This window comes from Mustela putorius, unplaced genomic scaffold (genome assembly GCF_011764305.1).
Source record: "Mustela putorius furo isolate JIRA1106 unplaced genomic scaffold, ASM1176430v1.1 tig00003923_pilon_pilon_pilon, whole genome shotgun sequence".
In the NCBI taxonomy this organism is placed as follows: Eukaryota; Metazoa; Chordata; class Mammalia; order Carnivora; family Mustelidae; genus Mustela; species Mustela putorius.
Window position 1 is genome coordinate 11,550,977 of NW_025422068.1, and position 15,869 is coordinate 11,566,845.

Sequence of the window (15,869 nt, forward strand, 5' to 3'; positions counted from 1 at the left end):
CCTAACACCTCCCTCGCAGCCCTGACCTCGTGCCCTCAAGCTCATACACAGCCAGTCTAGGCCCTCTCCAACCAACGGGTCTTTTCCCCTGACCCCTAAAACCCCGGAAGACCTCGGGCCCTCCTAAGCCCCGCCCGCTGGAGGTCCCACCCCTGCCCGCGTAGCGTCTTGTCTTCCTACTCACAGCCCGGCGGGGCGCTCCGTCTGCCCTCTTTCTGCGGGTAGTTCTCTCAGGGTCTGCGGCTTGACCTGCCTCCTTTGACACTGGCAGACATCGCTGCTGAGACGACGGCGGCGACATTAGGCTCTCTTCGGTTGAAAGGCGGCGGCTCGCCTCTCAGCACTTGGCTCCTCCCTGTGGCACTTTGAGGCTGCGCGGTGGATGGTGGCGGTCAACTGCCCTTGCGCAGAAAGCTTACTTGCAGCTGGCTCCATAGCTCAGGGGTTAGAGCACTGGTCTTGTAAACCAGGGGTCGCGAGTTCAAATCTCGCTGGGGCCTTTACACCGCTTTTTTTTCACTCCTTTGGAAGAGCGGAAGAGTTGTGAACCAACACGAATTTCCGTCCTCCTGGGAGCCAGGCCCTAGGTGGAACTGACTAGTCTTGGCTCCTCGGATGCGGGGTGACGAGAAGTGGCCGCATTTCCCGAGAAGCCAGACCCCCTGCACCCGTGGCGTTGCGGCCACAGGCTCCGCGGGCTCCGCGCAACCTCTCCGAAGCGGTCCCTCGCGCGTTTCGCTCGCTCTCGGGAAGTCCGCGGTGGATCCTTCCGTTTTCCTCTCACCCTACTCAGCCCAGGGCAGAGTCCTCGTCTCCTCTATCTTGGTTTAGTGGAGACGAGCTGTCTACGCCCACCTTCCCACAACACACCCTGGGAACCTGTTTCAGTCGGGAGGGGGGCTAGGTTTAAGCCCTCGCTTGGCTTGCCCGTGGGTCCCCACAATCTAGGCTCTGTAGTGAGGTAGTCGCTCCCGAGGCCAGGTCGCTCCCGAGGTGCCCTGCTCCTGAGGGTGGGCTCATTGGGGTGGATGAATCCTGGGAGTCGGGTACGCGCAGGTGCCGGCAGGTGCAGGTGCGCTCCCGGCCCATGCCGGGCGCATCTGTCCGGACCTTGATGCAGTCTTGGCTCTTTGGATGCGAGCGGGCTGATGGCAAGGCCTGCGCGCCCATTCAACAGTCCACTCATCCCTTCTCCCGCGTCTCCCCAGGGTTCCGCGAGTGGTTTTCTCCACTTTGGGGCACCGGGTCGGGTTGTTTCCGAAACCCACACGGCGCTGGAGTGCGGCTTGGAGTTACCGCGGTGACCTTTTTGAAGGTCCCATTTGACCGGACAGAGGGCTCCTGCGGGCTGGGATGGCGCGGCGGGTCAGGGTCGCCGCCTGGTCGTGTGCAGGCAAAGGCCGTGACAGGCGGTCCCCAGCACTCCCGCGAGCCTGGCTCCCTGCCTATGTGGCAGCGCCCCCAATGCTCTCTGGGGATATAATTGCATTTCGTACGCTTGACTTCCTTGAACAACATAAATGAATGAAAGTCAGTTTAGTATATATTAATTCTGCGTTTAAAAGGAAACCGAAATGGTTTTTAAAAATGGTTAAAAAAAAAAAAAAGCAAATGTCGCACTGAAAAACTTTAGGGCAGGTGTTCCCAGTTTAGGACGTCTGCTCGCACTTTTCTGATATAATCCCATAGAGAAGGGAAGCCAATGCTTGCAACTCGGAGGCGGTCGTGACCAAGAGCGCGAGGACACACGGTGGCCCAGGACAGAGCCCATCCAACACTTTGCGCGCACGAAAGGAGGCGAGGACGGTGCCAGTTAAGGAAGAGGCCTGTTAGCATCTTGTGCTCCGAGGAAGAGGCCGAGGGGAGCATCCAATGGAGCGGTCAACGCAGAGGCTGGCAAGATCCTGGAGTGGCAGTGGGGACAGGAGCACTGTGTTTCCTGGAAGAGGGTTAGCCCCATTCATCTCCCACTGTTTTGCAACAATCTTCGTAGGGAATTTTTCTGGGAATTTTTTGGCCAGCTCTGAGTGGAGTTTCGTGAATTTTACATAAGGGAACCAAAATCAGTTTTTTTAAAAAATGGGTTTGTTTTTTGTTTTTTAATTTGTTTATTATTATTTATTATTATTATTTTTTTACTTCCGAATAGCCCAGTGCAGTTAAAGCCTTTTGGGGAAAGCAGGTCCAAGACGAAGGAGGAGAGCGCTCTCACAGCCTTGGACTCTGGTTCGCCGCGAGCGAGGGCTACTCCCGTGCAACCGCTTCCACGCGGAGAGGCGGGGCGGCGCCCAGCCTGCGCGACGAGTGCGTGCGCGCTCTGGTGCAAGCCTCCCGAGCTGGGCACCCAGGCACCGCCACCGGTTATCTGGTTTCTGCCCTACACTTCTCTACATTTGCAAAGCGTTACGTTGCTTTTCACATTTGCATTAAAACAAACAAATAAACAGACAAACAAACACGAACGCCCTCGTCCTTTTACCAGGCGCCCCACCTGAAGGGACCACTCGGGCTTCATTTCGCCCGTCGCGGCGCAAGACCCCGTCTGTCCCGCCTCCCCTCCAAACCCCGCTCCTTTTCCTCTCCCGGAGCACTCCGGCTGGTCCCCGACTCGGCGCCCAGGCCCGCGGCCTCCAGACTTGGGCCTCGCTTGGGCTCCCTTGGGCGGGGGGCTCTCGGTCCCCAAAGCGGAGGAGTGCCCCTGCCTGCTGTCCTAGGCGCGCTCGCCGGGAGGCTCTCCCAGCGCACGGAGAGGGTTCGAGGGATCTGGGTACTTTCGCGGGGCGAGCTGCCCGCAGGTGATGTTAACGGCGCATGCGGGGGCTGCGACCCCGAGGTCTAGGAGATAATTCCAAAACGTTAAAAATAAAAGTTGCCATTGGTGACCAAAACCTAGTCCAATTAGATCCAGATTATGGACTGAACCAAAGACTTGGGAGCGGGATGGCTCGTTGGTCTAGGGGTATGATTCTCGCTTTGGGTGCGAGAGGTCCCGGGTTCAAATCCCGGACGAGCCCGCTTTTTCATTTTACGTGGTTTTAAACTCCATTTCTTCTCGGGCGGACGGTTGGGGTCTTAGGCAGGCAGATGGCGGACCCGAAAGTTCCGAGGGGCTGGGGGGTCGGACAGAAGGGCAGGTGGAAGAGCGAGTGCGTCGCTCCGGAACCGACGGTTGCTCGCACAGCGGCTCGCGGTTGTTTTCCGCCGATTGGGGAAGCGGTGCCTTCTCTCTTCAGCCACAGAACACTGTGGTCGCCACCACGGAAGGCTTTCGAGACGATTAAGGACATTACAGAGAAAGCACTACCAATAGGTTTCCGTAGTGTAGTGGTTATCACATTCGCCTAACACGCGAAAGGTCCCCGGTTCGAAACCGGGCGGAAACAATTTGTACGATTCTTTTTTTTTTTTCTTCCTGCTGGTTAAAATCTGGGGAGACCACGAGCCAAACTCGGCCCCGGCTTAGAACATCCACCGTCAACTACTATTCGGGATTTATTTCCCTGGGGTGTATTTGGAGACTGTACCGGACAAACCTGGCTTCGGTTCAGGATGTCCACCATCCTCTCCCCCTAGTTGGAGACGTCGGCGCCTTTTGTGCGCTCCTTCAGGACGGAGGCAAGGGTGCCCGCCCCGCGCGCCTGTAACCACCTGCCCCAGCCCAACCTGCTGTCCGGAACACGCGCGCACAGAAGGCGCAGAGCGCGGCGTATGGCCGCCCGCTGGGTGGGTGACACTGAAAGCGGACAGTGCCCGATTCCGCTTCGTCCCAGTCTGCGATCGATAGCAGACCCGGCTGGCAGCGGTGGAATTCGAACACACGTCCCCGAAGAGACTGGAGTTTTAATCCAGCGCTTTAGACTGCTCCGCCACACTACCCCGCCGGAGTCGGGCTTGGGGTGTCACCTTTCCCTGCTGATAACTTTGCAAGGGTCTTCAGGGAAAGAAAGCGCTGGGAAGAATTTAGGGTTAGGGCAGACCCCATCCCGACCGCGGGGGTTAATCTGACCAGAACCCCCGGGCTCCACCCGCGCGCAGAGGAGAGGGACTCGCGGAGAGCACGCCCTCGGCCCTGGTTTGGGGAAGGGCTCTAACGCGTTCACTTTGGAGAATGGGTGGGAACCCCGCGGAAGGGAAGCCTGTATCACCTGCAGAGTTTTTTGTTTTTTGTTTTGTTTTTCCAAATTGATCCGTGAGTGTGCATTATTTTTAGAAATTAAATAAAGGAGAGGGGAACCCTGCATGCACCTCCTTAATTTTTTTTAACCCATAACCTTTTTTTTTTCTGGCAATAGAACCAGCGCTTTTAGAAGTGGCCATGATCTCAGAGGTCACAGTTCTGCTGCCTGAGGTATCCACCCTTTTAAACAGGTGTTCCAGCTGGAGATATCGAACCTTCACGCTGGATGGATACCCTACGAGGAATCCTCCCTACCCTCCCCGTTATAAAGATCCATTAAAAAAGAAAAGAAGAAAAAGAAAGGAAGGAAAAGAAAAAAAAAAAAAGAAAGAAACAGCACATTCAGGGAAAAAAACATAGAAAAATATTAACCGGAAAACCCACAACTTAGAACTATCAGTATTTGGTGAATTAACCTCCAGTTTCTTATTCCGTTAATTACCCCCTGCACCATGTCTATCTGCTGTAGAAACAGATTTGAAACATGCTTTTTAGACTTAGATTATGTCGCTAAATCTTCCCAAACCTCATTTGAAAAGCTGGGTCTAAATTCTTGCTGATGAGAGAAGCTTGAATTCTGTCCCTAGGGTTTTGACTTTTAATGAGAGATTGAGGAGGGGTGGGTAGCCAGTGCTGGAGTGGAGTACACTATGGTTACTGTACCATCCTAGTAGATTTATTTTTCTCTTGCTTAGTTTCTTAATGTAAAGATTGTCATGAGATTCTTAGAACTGTATGCAGCTGTGTGTTTTCAAGCCAAAGTGTGCATCTTTCGGGCTTATGGGCATTCAGAGGCGGTCTCAGCTGAGTATCTCCTGTTTTAATAACAGGACCTTCTACTCAGTGAGAACCATCTCTGTCCCACACTGAGATTCTCAGCGCAGATTAGAAAATGTGTCGGCGCAACCACAAGGAACTGTGAATTGACCACAGCCTCTGCCATTAGCAGGGCTCTCATGGTCTACACATTTCCCCAAGTTAGAGTATCAAGTTCTTATAAGAGAGTGCCAACCAGTTCGGAATCTGAGATCTTCAAAACAAAAAGCAACCCTCCCCCTGGCCAAAATTTTGAAATATAGATTTCACATAGAATTGCAAAGAAATGCAGGGAGATCTCATGCCCTCTTCACCTGCCCTTCCCAAAGCTGACATCTTGCATTACTACAGTATGGTCACAAAACTGGACATTGGCTTTGGTACAGGTCACAGGGTTTATTCAGATTTCTCTATATAGTAGTTTTATCACATGTGTAGCTTCCTCTGACTGTCACCACAATCAAAATACGGAACAGTTCCATCACTAAAAGGCTCCTTTGGGCTACCCATTTCATAACCACACACAACCCCTTCTAATCTCCCTTGCTCCCCATCCCTAGCATCTGGTAAGCACTAATCTATTCTCCATCTCTGTAATTTTGTTATGCCAAGAATTCCATGTGAATGGAATGAATAGTAGTCTCTAGAGATTGGTTTCTTTACTCAGCGTCATTCCTTTGGGATTCATTCCAGGTGTCAACAGTTCATTTCTTTTTACTGTTCAGTAATGCTCCCTGGTATAGATGTACCAAACCTTGTTTAACCATTCAATTGTTTCCCTTTATTCCTAGTTAGTCAGGGGTTTTTTTTTTATCATGAAAGGGTATTGAGTTTTGTCAAACAACTTTTCTGCATCAATTGAGGTACTCATGTGGGTTTTTTTTAATCCCTTTATTCTGTTAATATTGAAGACTTTTTCAATGTTGAGTTTTGATAGTTCTTTATATACTTCAGCTGCAAGTCCTTTCTCATATTTAGGTGGTTTGCAAATATTTTATCGCCAATTAATTTTTGACAAAGATGTAAAAGCAATTCAGATCCATAGGCAAGAGAATATATGTCCCTAAGCAAAAGGATGGATTTCAACCCAAACCTCCCAGTTTACACAAAAATTAATTCAAAAGAAAGGATGAATACCCAACTTTTGTAGCAACATGGACGGGAGTGGAAGAGATTATGCTGAGTGAAATAAGTCAAGCAGAGAGAGTCAATTATCATATGGTTTCACTTATTTGTGGAGCATAACAAATATCATGGAGGACAAGGGGTGTTAGAGAGGAGAAGGGAGTTGGGGTAAATTGGAAGGAACAGTGAATCATGAGAGACTATGGACTCTGAAAAACAATCTGAGGGGTTGAAGTGGCGGGGGTGTGGGAGGTTGGGGTACCAGGTGGTGGGTATTATAGAGGGCATGGATTGCATGGAGCACTGGGTGTGGTGAGAAAATAATGAATACTGTTTTTCTGAAAATAAATAAATTTAAAAAAAATTTAAAAATTAAAAAATTAATTCAAAAGAGATCACAGTCTTTTTTATTTTTTTTTAATAAACATATATTTTTATCCCCAGGGGTACAGGTCTGTGAATCACCAGGTTTACACACTTCACAGCACTCACCAAATCACATACCCTCCCCAATGTCCATAATCCCACCCCCTTCTCCCAAACCCCCTCCCCCCGGCAACCCTCAGTTTGTTTTGTGAGATTAAGAGTCACTTATGGTTTGTCTCCCTCCCAATCCCATCTTGTTTCATTTATTCTTCTTCTACCCACTTAAGCCTCCATGTTGCATCACCACTTCCTCATATCAGGGAGATCATATGATAGTTGTCTTTCTCTGCTTGACTTATTTCGCTAAGCATGATACGCTCTAGTTCCATCCATGTTGTTGCAAATGGCAAGATTTCATTTCTTTTGATGGCTGCATAGTATTCCATTGTGTATATATACCACATCTTCTTGATCCATTCATCTGTTGATGGACATCTAGGTTCTTTCCATAGTTTGGCTATTGTGGACATTGCTGCTATAAACATTCGGGTGCATGTGTCCCTTTGGATCACTACATTTGTATCTTTAGGGTAAATACCCAATAGTGCAATTGCTGGGTCATAGGGCAGTTCTATTTTCAACATTTTGAGGAACCTCCATGCTGTTTTCCAGAGTGGCTGCACCAGCTTGCATTCCCACCAACAGTGTAGGAGGGTTCCCCTTTCTCCGCATCCTCGCCAGCATCTGTCATTTCCTGACTTGTTGATTTTAGCCATTCTGACTGGTGTGAGGTGATATCTCATTGTGGTTTTGATTTGTATTTCCCTGATGCCGAGTGATATGGAGCACTTTTTCATGTGTCTGTTCGCCATCTGGATGTCTTCTTTGCAGAAATGTCTGTTCATGTCTTCTGCCCATTTCTTGATTGGATTATTTGTTCTTTGGGTGTTGAGTTTGCTAAGTTCTTTATAGATTCTGGACACTAGTCCTTTATCTGATATGTCGTTTGCAAATATCTTCTCCCATTCTGTCAGTTGTCTTTTGATTTTGTTAACTGTTTCCTTTGCTGTGCAAAAGCTTTTGATCTTGATGAAATCCCAGTAGTTCATTTTTTCCCTTGCTTCCCTTGCCTTTTGCGTTGTTCCTAGGAAGATGTTGCTGCGGCAGAGGTCGAAGAGGTTGCTGCCCGTGTTCTCCTCAAGGATTTTGATGGATTCCTTTTGTACATTGAGGTCCTTCATCCACTTTGAGTCTATTTTTGTGTGTGGTGTAAGGAAATGGTCCAATTTCATTTTTCTGCATGTGGCTGTCCAATTTTCCCAGCACCATTTATTGAAAAGGCTGTCTTTTTTCCATTGGACATTCTTTCCTGCTTTGTCAAAGATTAGTTGACCATAGATTTGAGGGTCTATTTCTGGGCTCTCTATTCTGTTCCATTGATCTATGTGTCTGTTTTTGTGCCAGTACCATGCTGTCTTGATGATGACAGCTTTGTAATAGAGCTTGAAGTCCGGAATTGTGATGCCACCAACGTTGGCTTTCTTTTTCAATATCCCTTTGGCTATTCGAGGTCTTTTCTGGTTCCATATAAATTTTAGAATTATTTGTTCCATTTCTTTGAAAAAGATGGATGGTACTTTGATAGGAATTGCATTAAATGTGTAGATTGCTTTAGGTAGCATAGACATTTTCACAATATTTATTCTTCCAATCCAGGAGCATGGAACATTTTTCCATTTCTTTGTGTCTTCCTCAATTTCTTTCATGAGTACTTTAGTTTTCTGATTATAGATTCTGTGTCTCTTTGGTTAGGTTTATTCCTAGGTATCTTATGGTTTTGGATGCAATTGTAAATGGGATTGACTCCTTAATATCTCTTTCTTCTGTTCTTGCTGTTGGTGTAGAGAAATGCAACTGATTTTTGTGCATTGATTTTATATCCTGACACTTTACTGAATTCCTGTATAAGTTCTAGCAGTTTTGGAGTGGAGTCTTTTGGGTTTTCCACATATACTATCATATCATCTGCGAAGAGTGATAATTTGACTTCTTCTTGTCTACGGCCATACCACCCTGAACGCGCCCGATCTCATCTGAGATCACAGTCTTAAATGTAAAATGTAAAACTATAAATTTTTTAGAATAAAAATAGAAATCTTCAGGACTTAGAGCTAGGTGAAGAGTTCATAAATTTGATACCGAAGAGGAAAAATGTATAATTTGGACCTCATATAAATTAAAAACCTTCCCTCTGTGAAAAACTGTGTTAAGAGGATAAAAAGGTTTTAAAGTAAAAACAAAAGGCCTACATAATCATGGGTCGTTTTGCAAAAACAGCAATCTTCAACCTGTCCAGATTTCTTCCAGAACCACCTCTCTATTTATGAGTCAGAAGTTAGAATCTACTAAATACCTCAAAATGCCTCTATCCTCCCGACTAATTTCCACCTTCCACGCTCATGGTTTTTAAAAAGACTATTTATTTTAGAGAGAGAGAGAATGAGTACACGCAGAGGGGGAAGGGCAACGGGAGAGGAAGAGAGAGAATCTCACGCAGACTACTTGCTGAGTTGAGATCACAACCTGAGCCTGAATCAAGAGTCCAACATGTAGCCGACTAAGCCACCCAGGTGCCCCGCACACTTGTGTTTATATAAGGTCAAGACAAAGGTTGTGTGTGACAAATCTTAGAATTACTGCAAGTATATCCCGCACGATGACAGAGCAATTCCACAGACATGAGTGCAGAGATAACGAGAATTATGTGCAAAAATGTTCCCGGCAGTTTTGCTTATAACTCAGACCTGGAGAAAGTCCAAAGATCCACCATATTTACACTGAATCAATAAAATCTTACAGAGTTGTATGTGGAATAATTACAACAACAATAACAAAGTAGTCTGAATGTTTGTGTCCCCCCACAAACATTGCAATCCTAGCGCCCAGCTCCCTGGTCCCTTCTGCCATATAAAGACACAGTGAGGAGGCGACAGTCTGCAGCTTGAAAGAGAGCCCTCATCAGAACTCCATCACATTGATCTCGAACTTCCAGCCTCCAGAACTGTGAGAAATAAATTTCTGTAGTTTATAAGCCTCTCAGTCTGTGGAATTTTGTTACAGCAGCTCAAGCACACTCAAACTAGCTTACTGTTAGAAACAACAACATGGGAGGTTCCTGGGTGGCTTGGTTGGTTAAGTGTCTCCCTTCCTGTCAGGTCATGGGATCGAGCCCAACATCAGGCTCCCTGCTCATCAGGGAGCCTGCTTCTGCCGCTCCCCCCCTTCATGCTCTCTCTCTCTCTCTTTCTTAAGATCTTTGTACATATAAAACTATTTATATAACAAAGATATCTTTGCACAACAGTTTTATTTTTCTAAAAAAAATATGAATTCCTTAATTGGAAAGACCATTCCAATTCCTTAAATGGAAAGCAATTATTCGTTGCTTATTGCTGAATAACAAATTAACACAAATTTAGTGGCTTAAAACAACACAAATTGTTTTAGTGTTTTTTTTAATTTAAATTCAGTTAGCCAACGTATAGTACATCAATAGTTTCAGATGTTGTGTCCAATGATTTATCAGTTTCATATAATACCGAGTGCTCATCGCATAATGTGCCCTCCTTAATACCCATCGCTCAGTTACCCCATCCCCTTACTTCCTCCCTTTTGTAACCCTCAGTTGGTTTCCCAGAGTCCATAGTCTCTCATGGTTTGTCTCCCTCTCTGATTTCTTCCATTCAGGTTTCCCTCCCTTCACCATGATCCTCTGCAGTATTTCTTATATTTCACACATGAGTGAAACCCTATGATAATTGTCTTTCTCTGATTGACTTCTTTCACGTAGCAAAATACCCTTCAGTTCCAACCACATCAATGTAAATGGTAGGTATTCACCCTTTATGATGGCTGAGTAATATTCCATTTAATATAGGAACCATATCTTCTTTGTCCATTTATCTGTTAAAGGACACCTTGGTTCCATCTACAGTTTGGCTATTATGGCCATTGCTGTTATGAACACTGTGGTGCAGGTTCCTTCTCTTTTCACTACATCTGTATCTTCGGGTTAAATGCCTGGTAGTGCAATGCTGGGTCATAGGGTAGCTCTATTTTTAATGACTTTAGGGACCTCCATTCTGTTTTCCAGAGTGGCTCTACAAGCTTGCATTCCCACCTACAGTGTAAGGGGATTCCCCTTTCTCCAAATCCTCGCCAACATTTGTTGTCCTCTGTCTTGTTAATTTTAGCCATTCTAGCTGGTGTAAGGTGGTATCTCATTGTAGTTTTGATTTGTATTTCCCTAATGACTAGTGATGTTGAACATTTTTCATGTGTTTGTTGTTCATTTGTATGTCTTCTTAGGAGAAGTGTCTGTTTGTGTCTTCTGTCCATTTTTTGACTTGACTCTTTGTGTTTTGGGTGTTGAGTTTGATGAGGGAGCAGGAGGCTGGCTGAGGACAGAGCAAAAGCTGGCGCCTTGCACCCCCTCTTCACCCGCTCCCCTCCATATGTGTAGCATTCCTCAGGCACCCCTGACTGCCATAAAATGATAAATAGTTAACTTGCAGGGATCGCAATCCTGCAGAACAGGAATCTCCCTTGCCCTACAAGATGTCCTAGAGACCTAAACAGGGAGGTTACCTTATCAATAGCACAAATTTCCAGAGGCAAATAACTCTTGGTTCCTGAAGCCGTAATGTCCCCCTCCCACCATAAACTGGAGGAGACTGGGGTAGAAGGGAATGTAAATGATAGCTGGATCATAATGCCCCACCAAGAATCTCCCAATTATCTTGATGTTAATGCCTGACCTAAAGACGACATTGATCAGGCCATAAGGGCAAAGACTCCCCCCTGGCACCTTGTAGGCCCTCCCTAACATGTGAGAACTCTGTTGAAATCTCCCATTCCTTCACCACCTCCCCCCAACTGTGGGGTATATAACATGCCCACCCTCACAACCCGGGGCAGCAGCTCTTCCTGCCCACGGGTCCTGTCCCCGTGCTTTAATAAACCACCATTTTGCACCAATGACGTCTTAAGAATTCTTTCTTTAGTCGTCGGCTCCGAACCTCCTCACCCCACCGAACCTGACTTAGGTTCTGGACTTCATCAAGTTCAAGAACCTCTTTATAGATCTTGGATATCAGCCCTTTATTGATATGTCCTTTGCAAATATCTTCTCCTGTTCCATAGGTTGTCTTTTAGTTTTGTTCACTATTTCTTTTGTTATGCAGAAGTTTTTTTTTTTTTATCTCTATAAAGTCCCAAAAGATCATTTTTGTTTTTGTTTCCTTTGCCTTTTCAGATGTGTCTTGAAAGAGGTTGCTGCAGCTGAGGTCACAGGAGTTGCTTCTTGTGTTTTGCTCTAGGATTTTCCTGTCTCACATTGAGGTCTTTTATCTATTTTGAGTTTATCTTTGTGTATAGTGTAAAAGAATGGTCCAGCTTCATTCATCTGCATGTGGCTGTCCAGTTTTCTCAGCACCATTTATGGAAGAGACTGTCCTTTTTCCACTGTATATTCTTTCCTGCTCTGTCAAAGATTGGTTGACCATTTTTTTCTTTTCTATTTTGTTTTCTATTTTTATTTCTTTTCTATTTTTTAATTTTATCTCTTCTATTCTGTTCCATTGATCTATGTGTCTGTTTTTGTGCCAGTACCATACTATCTTGATGATGACAGCTTTATAAAAGAGCCTGAAGTCTGCAATGATGATGCCCCCAGCTTTGGTTTCCTTTTTTAACATTTCTCTCGCTATTTGGGGACTTTTCTGGTTCCATACAAATTTTAGGACTGTTTGTTCCAGCTCTGTAAAAAATGTAAATAGTAGGGATTGCACTGAAAGTGTAGATTGCCCTGAGAAGCACGGAAATCTTAAAATGTTTGTTCTTCCAATCCATGAGCATGGAATATTTTTCCATCTCTTTGTGTCTTCCTCCACTTCTTTCATAAGTGTTCCGTAGCTTTTAGAATACAGATCCTTTACCTATGTGGTTAGGTTTATTCCTAGTTATCTTACTGTTTTTGGTGCAATTATAAATGGAATTGAGTCCTTAGTTTCTCTTTCTTCGCACACACTGTTAGTGTATAGAAATAGAACTGATTTCTGTGCATTGATTTTGTATCCTGCCACGTTGTTGAATTGCTGCATGAGGTCTAGCAATTTGAGGGTGGGATATTTTGGGTTCTCCACATGAAGTATCATGTTATCTGCAAAGAGTGAGGGTTTGACTTCTTCTTTGTTGATTCCAATACTTTTTATTTCTTTTTGTTGTCTGATTGCTGTTGCTAGGATTTCTAATACTATGTTGAACAACAGTGGTGAGAGTGGACAACCTTGTCTTGTTCCTGACCTTAGGGGAAAAGCTCTCAGTTTTTCCCAATTGCGTTTGATACTCTCTGTGGACTTTTCATAAATGGCTTTTATGATATTGAGGTATGTTCCCGCTACTCTATATTTTGAAGAGTTAATCGAGAAGGGATGTTGTATTTTGCCAAATGCTTTTTCTGCATTAATTGAGAGGACCATGTGGTTCTTGTCTTTTCTTGTGATGTATTATGTTGATTGATTTGCAAATGTTGAAACACTCTTGCATCCCAGGAATAAATCCCACTTGGTCGAGGCGAATAATCCTTTTAATGTACTAACAACACAAATTTATTATCATACAGATTTGTGGGTCAGGAGTCTGGGAACAGGTTAACATGTTTCACCAGGTAAAATGATGGTGTTAACCATTGCTTCCATATTCTCTGAGGCTTAGGATTCTCTCCCAACCTTATTAGCTGTTGGCAGAATCAAGTTCCTTGTAGTTGTAGGACTGAAATCCCCATTGGTTTGCTGTTTGCTGGTTGCATGCTGCTCTCAGAGCCCCCTTGCTGGTTCATTGGCCCTTGCACGATAGGCATTTTACTTCTCCCTTGAGACCAACAAGGCAGCCTCTCTCCAGCACTTCACCTTTGTCTGAGAATTCACCTTATTAATTCATGTCTACTCAGCATAATATGACTTTTGATTCATTCAAAGCCAACTGACCAGTGGCCTTAATTACATCTGCAAAATCGCTTCTTCCATAAAATGTATCATGACCACAGGCATGATATCTCTTCATACTCACTCAAGGGAAGAGGAGTATACTGGCGTGGACACCAGGATGGGACACTTGGGGCCCATCTTTGAATTCTGCCTGCTACAGTTACAGACACAAGAACCAGATATGGGACCATCTCCTGTCAGAAGAGCCTTTCCAAGTTCCTTCAGTCTTTTTGTTTTAGTATTTGTTGAAAACATGAGTGAGTTCTGGCTTTCCCTCCTTCCCGTGTTTTCCCTTGGCTACATGAGACTCTAACTTTCTGTTTTCCCTTGGTCACATGAGACTAAGTGGGCTCACTGTTAGATTACAACAGAGTGGGCAGAAACAGAGGCACCCTTGGGTGCTGGGGTGCGTCTTGGGGCTCTCCCTGCTGCATGTATTATGTGGGTGGTCAACTTACTCTAGTTCCTTAGGACTTCCCATTTGTATTTTTAGACACTTAAAAATTATTCCATTAATATATGCACACTGTAGAAAAAATAGACAGGTATGAGAAGAAGTAATTAGCATAAAGAAGCATGAAGAAAATGAAAATCACCATGCCATCCAATTCTTCATATTTTGCCTTAGAGCTTTTTGGATTCTTTTCATACATATTTTAACATATGCACTTTTTAAAAACAAAAATGCTTCTCACTGTTTTATAACTTGCTTTGCAAAGATACTTACAAAGTATAATTATTGTACTTTCATGCTATAAATTCCTTCTACATCATTTTCCCCTACTTTTATGAAAATTTAAACAAAGAGCAATAGGCCAGGGGGGTGGGGCAGGAGCAGACCTTAATGGACTCTTGGTTTCAGCTCAGGTCCTGATCTCTCCGGGTGTTAGTATCGAGCTCCCTGCTGGGCTCCATGCTTAGCACTGAGTCTGCTCAAGACTGTTTTTCCCTCTCCCTCTGCCCTTTCCCTACTGGATGTGCTCTCTCTCTTTCTCAAACAAATAAATAAGTTCTTAAAAAGAACTAAACCAAAGAAACCCATTTAAATATGATTTTTTGGTAAGACAGAGAGATGGATACCATATGACTTCACTCATATGTGGAATTCTTTCTTTAAAGATTTTATTTATTTATTTATTTGTCAGAGAGAGAGAGAGAGAGAGAGAGAGCGAGCGCACAAAAGTAACCCAAAGTGGGACCCTAACCCAGGACAGGCCAAAGACAGGCGCCCAGCTGACTGAGCCACCCAGGCATCTCTCGTATGTGGAATTTAAGAAACAAAACATAAACAAAGACCTGCATTTTCATGGTCATGGCTTTTTCCTTAAAAGCAAAATATTTGAATTTCTTTCAGTTAGTGTAAACAGGTATTAATTATCAACTATACAAATAACAAATCATTATGTCATGCACCTGAAATATGTTATATGTCAATTATGCCTCAATAAAAAAGTTACGAATCCAGAAAATGTTTTGTGTTATCTTTATATCTCACTGTATAACTATAAACATTATGTAAGTTTCTATTGGAGAGTAAGTAAAGCCTGTTACTAAATGTTCCTAAAAAAAGGATATTGGATTTTATCAAATGCTTCTTCTACATTTACTGGGGTAATCAGATTTTTTTTTTTTTTTAGTTTGTTAATATGTTGAATTACATTGATCGAGTTTTCAAACATTGACCCAGGCCTCGATCAAGAGCTAAAATCATGTGTCACTTGCTGGTTTTCTTTTTTATTGTCTGGCTCTCGCCTGTGTGTAAGCTCCTGTATCCCCAGACAAGAGTGCTGTTCCATATTCTAGATTTTCACCCAGCTTTATCAAGGTAGGATTGACAATTAAAAATTGTACATATTTAAGGTGTACAATGTGTTGTTTGATGTACATATACATTGTGAAATAATCATCATAATTAACTAATTAACTTAATTAAGCTAATTAACACCTCCACCATCTCACATAATTAATTTTTTATGTGTGCGGTAAGAATACATAAGATCTACTCTCAGCAAGTTTTAAGTGTACAATATATTATTATTAATTATAGTCATTATGCTGTACATTAGGTCTCAAGAACTTATTCATCTTATAACTGAAAGTTTGTACCCTTCAACAACATTTCCCATTTCCCTGCTTCTCAGTCCCTGATGATCACCATTCTACTGTCTGTTTCTTTGAGTTTGACATTTTTAGATTCCACATATATGTGAGCTCATGCGGTCCTTGTGTTTTGGTGTCCGGCTTATTTTCCTTAGTACAATGTCCTCCTGGTTCACCCATGTTGTCACAAATGGCAGGATTTCCTTATATTTTAAGGCTAAATAATATTCCATTATAAA

At 44.1% G+C, this 15,869-nt stretch overlaps 3 non-coding genes across 3 annotated transcripts; all 3 read left to right on the forward strand.

Moving 5' to 3' along the window:
* Positions 1 to 427: 427 nt before the first annotated feature.
* TRNAT-UGU lies at positions 428 to 500 on the forward strand. The gene has a single exon. It is a non-coding gene; the product is annotated as a tRNA-Thr (tRNA).
* A 2,442-nt stretch (positions 501 to 2,942) lies between these two features.
* On the forward strand, positions 2,943 to 3,014 carry TRNAP-UGG. Its single transcript has one exon. It is a non-coding gene; the product is annotated as a tRNA-Pro (tRNA).
* Positions 3,015 to 3,310: 296 nt separating this feature from the next.
* On the forward strand, positions 3,311 to 3,383 carry TRNAV-AAC. The gene has a single exon. It is a non-coding gene; the product is annotated as a tRNA-Val (tRNA).
* The last annotated feature ends 12,486 nt before the right edge of the window (positions 3,384 to 15,869 follow it).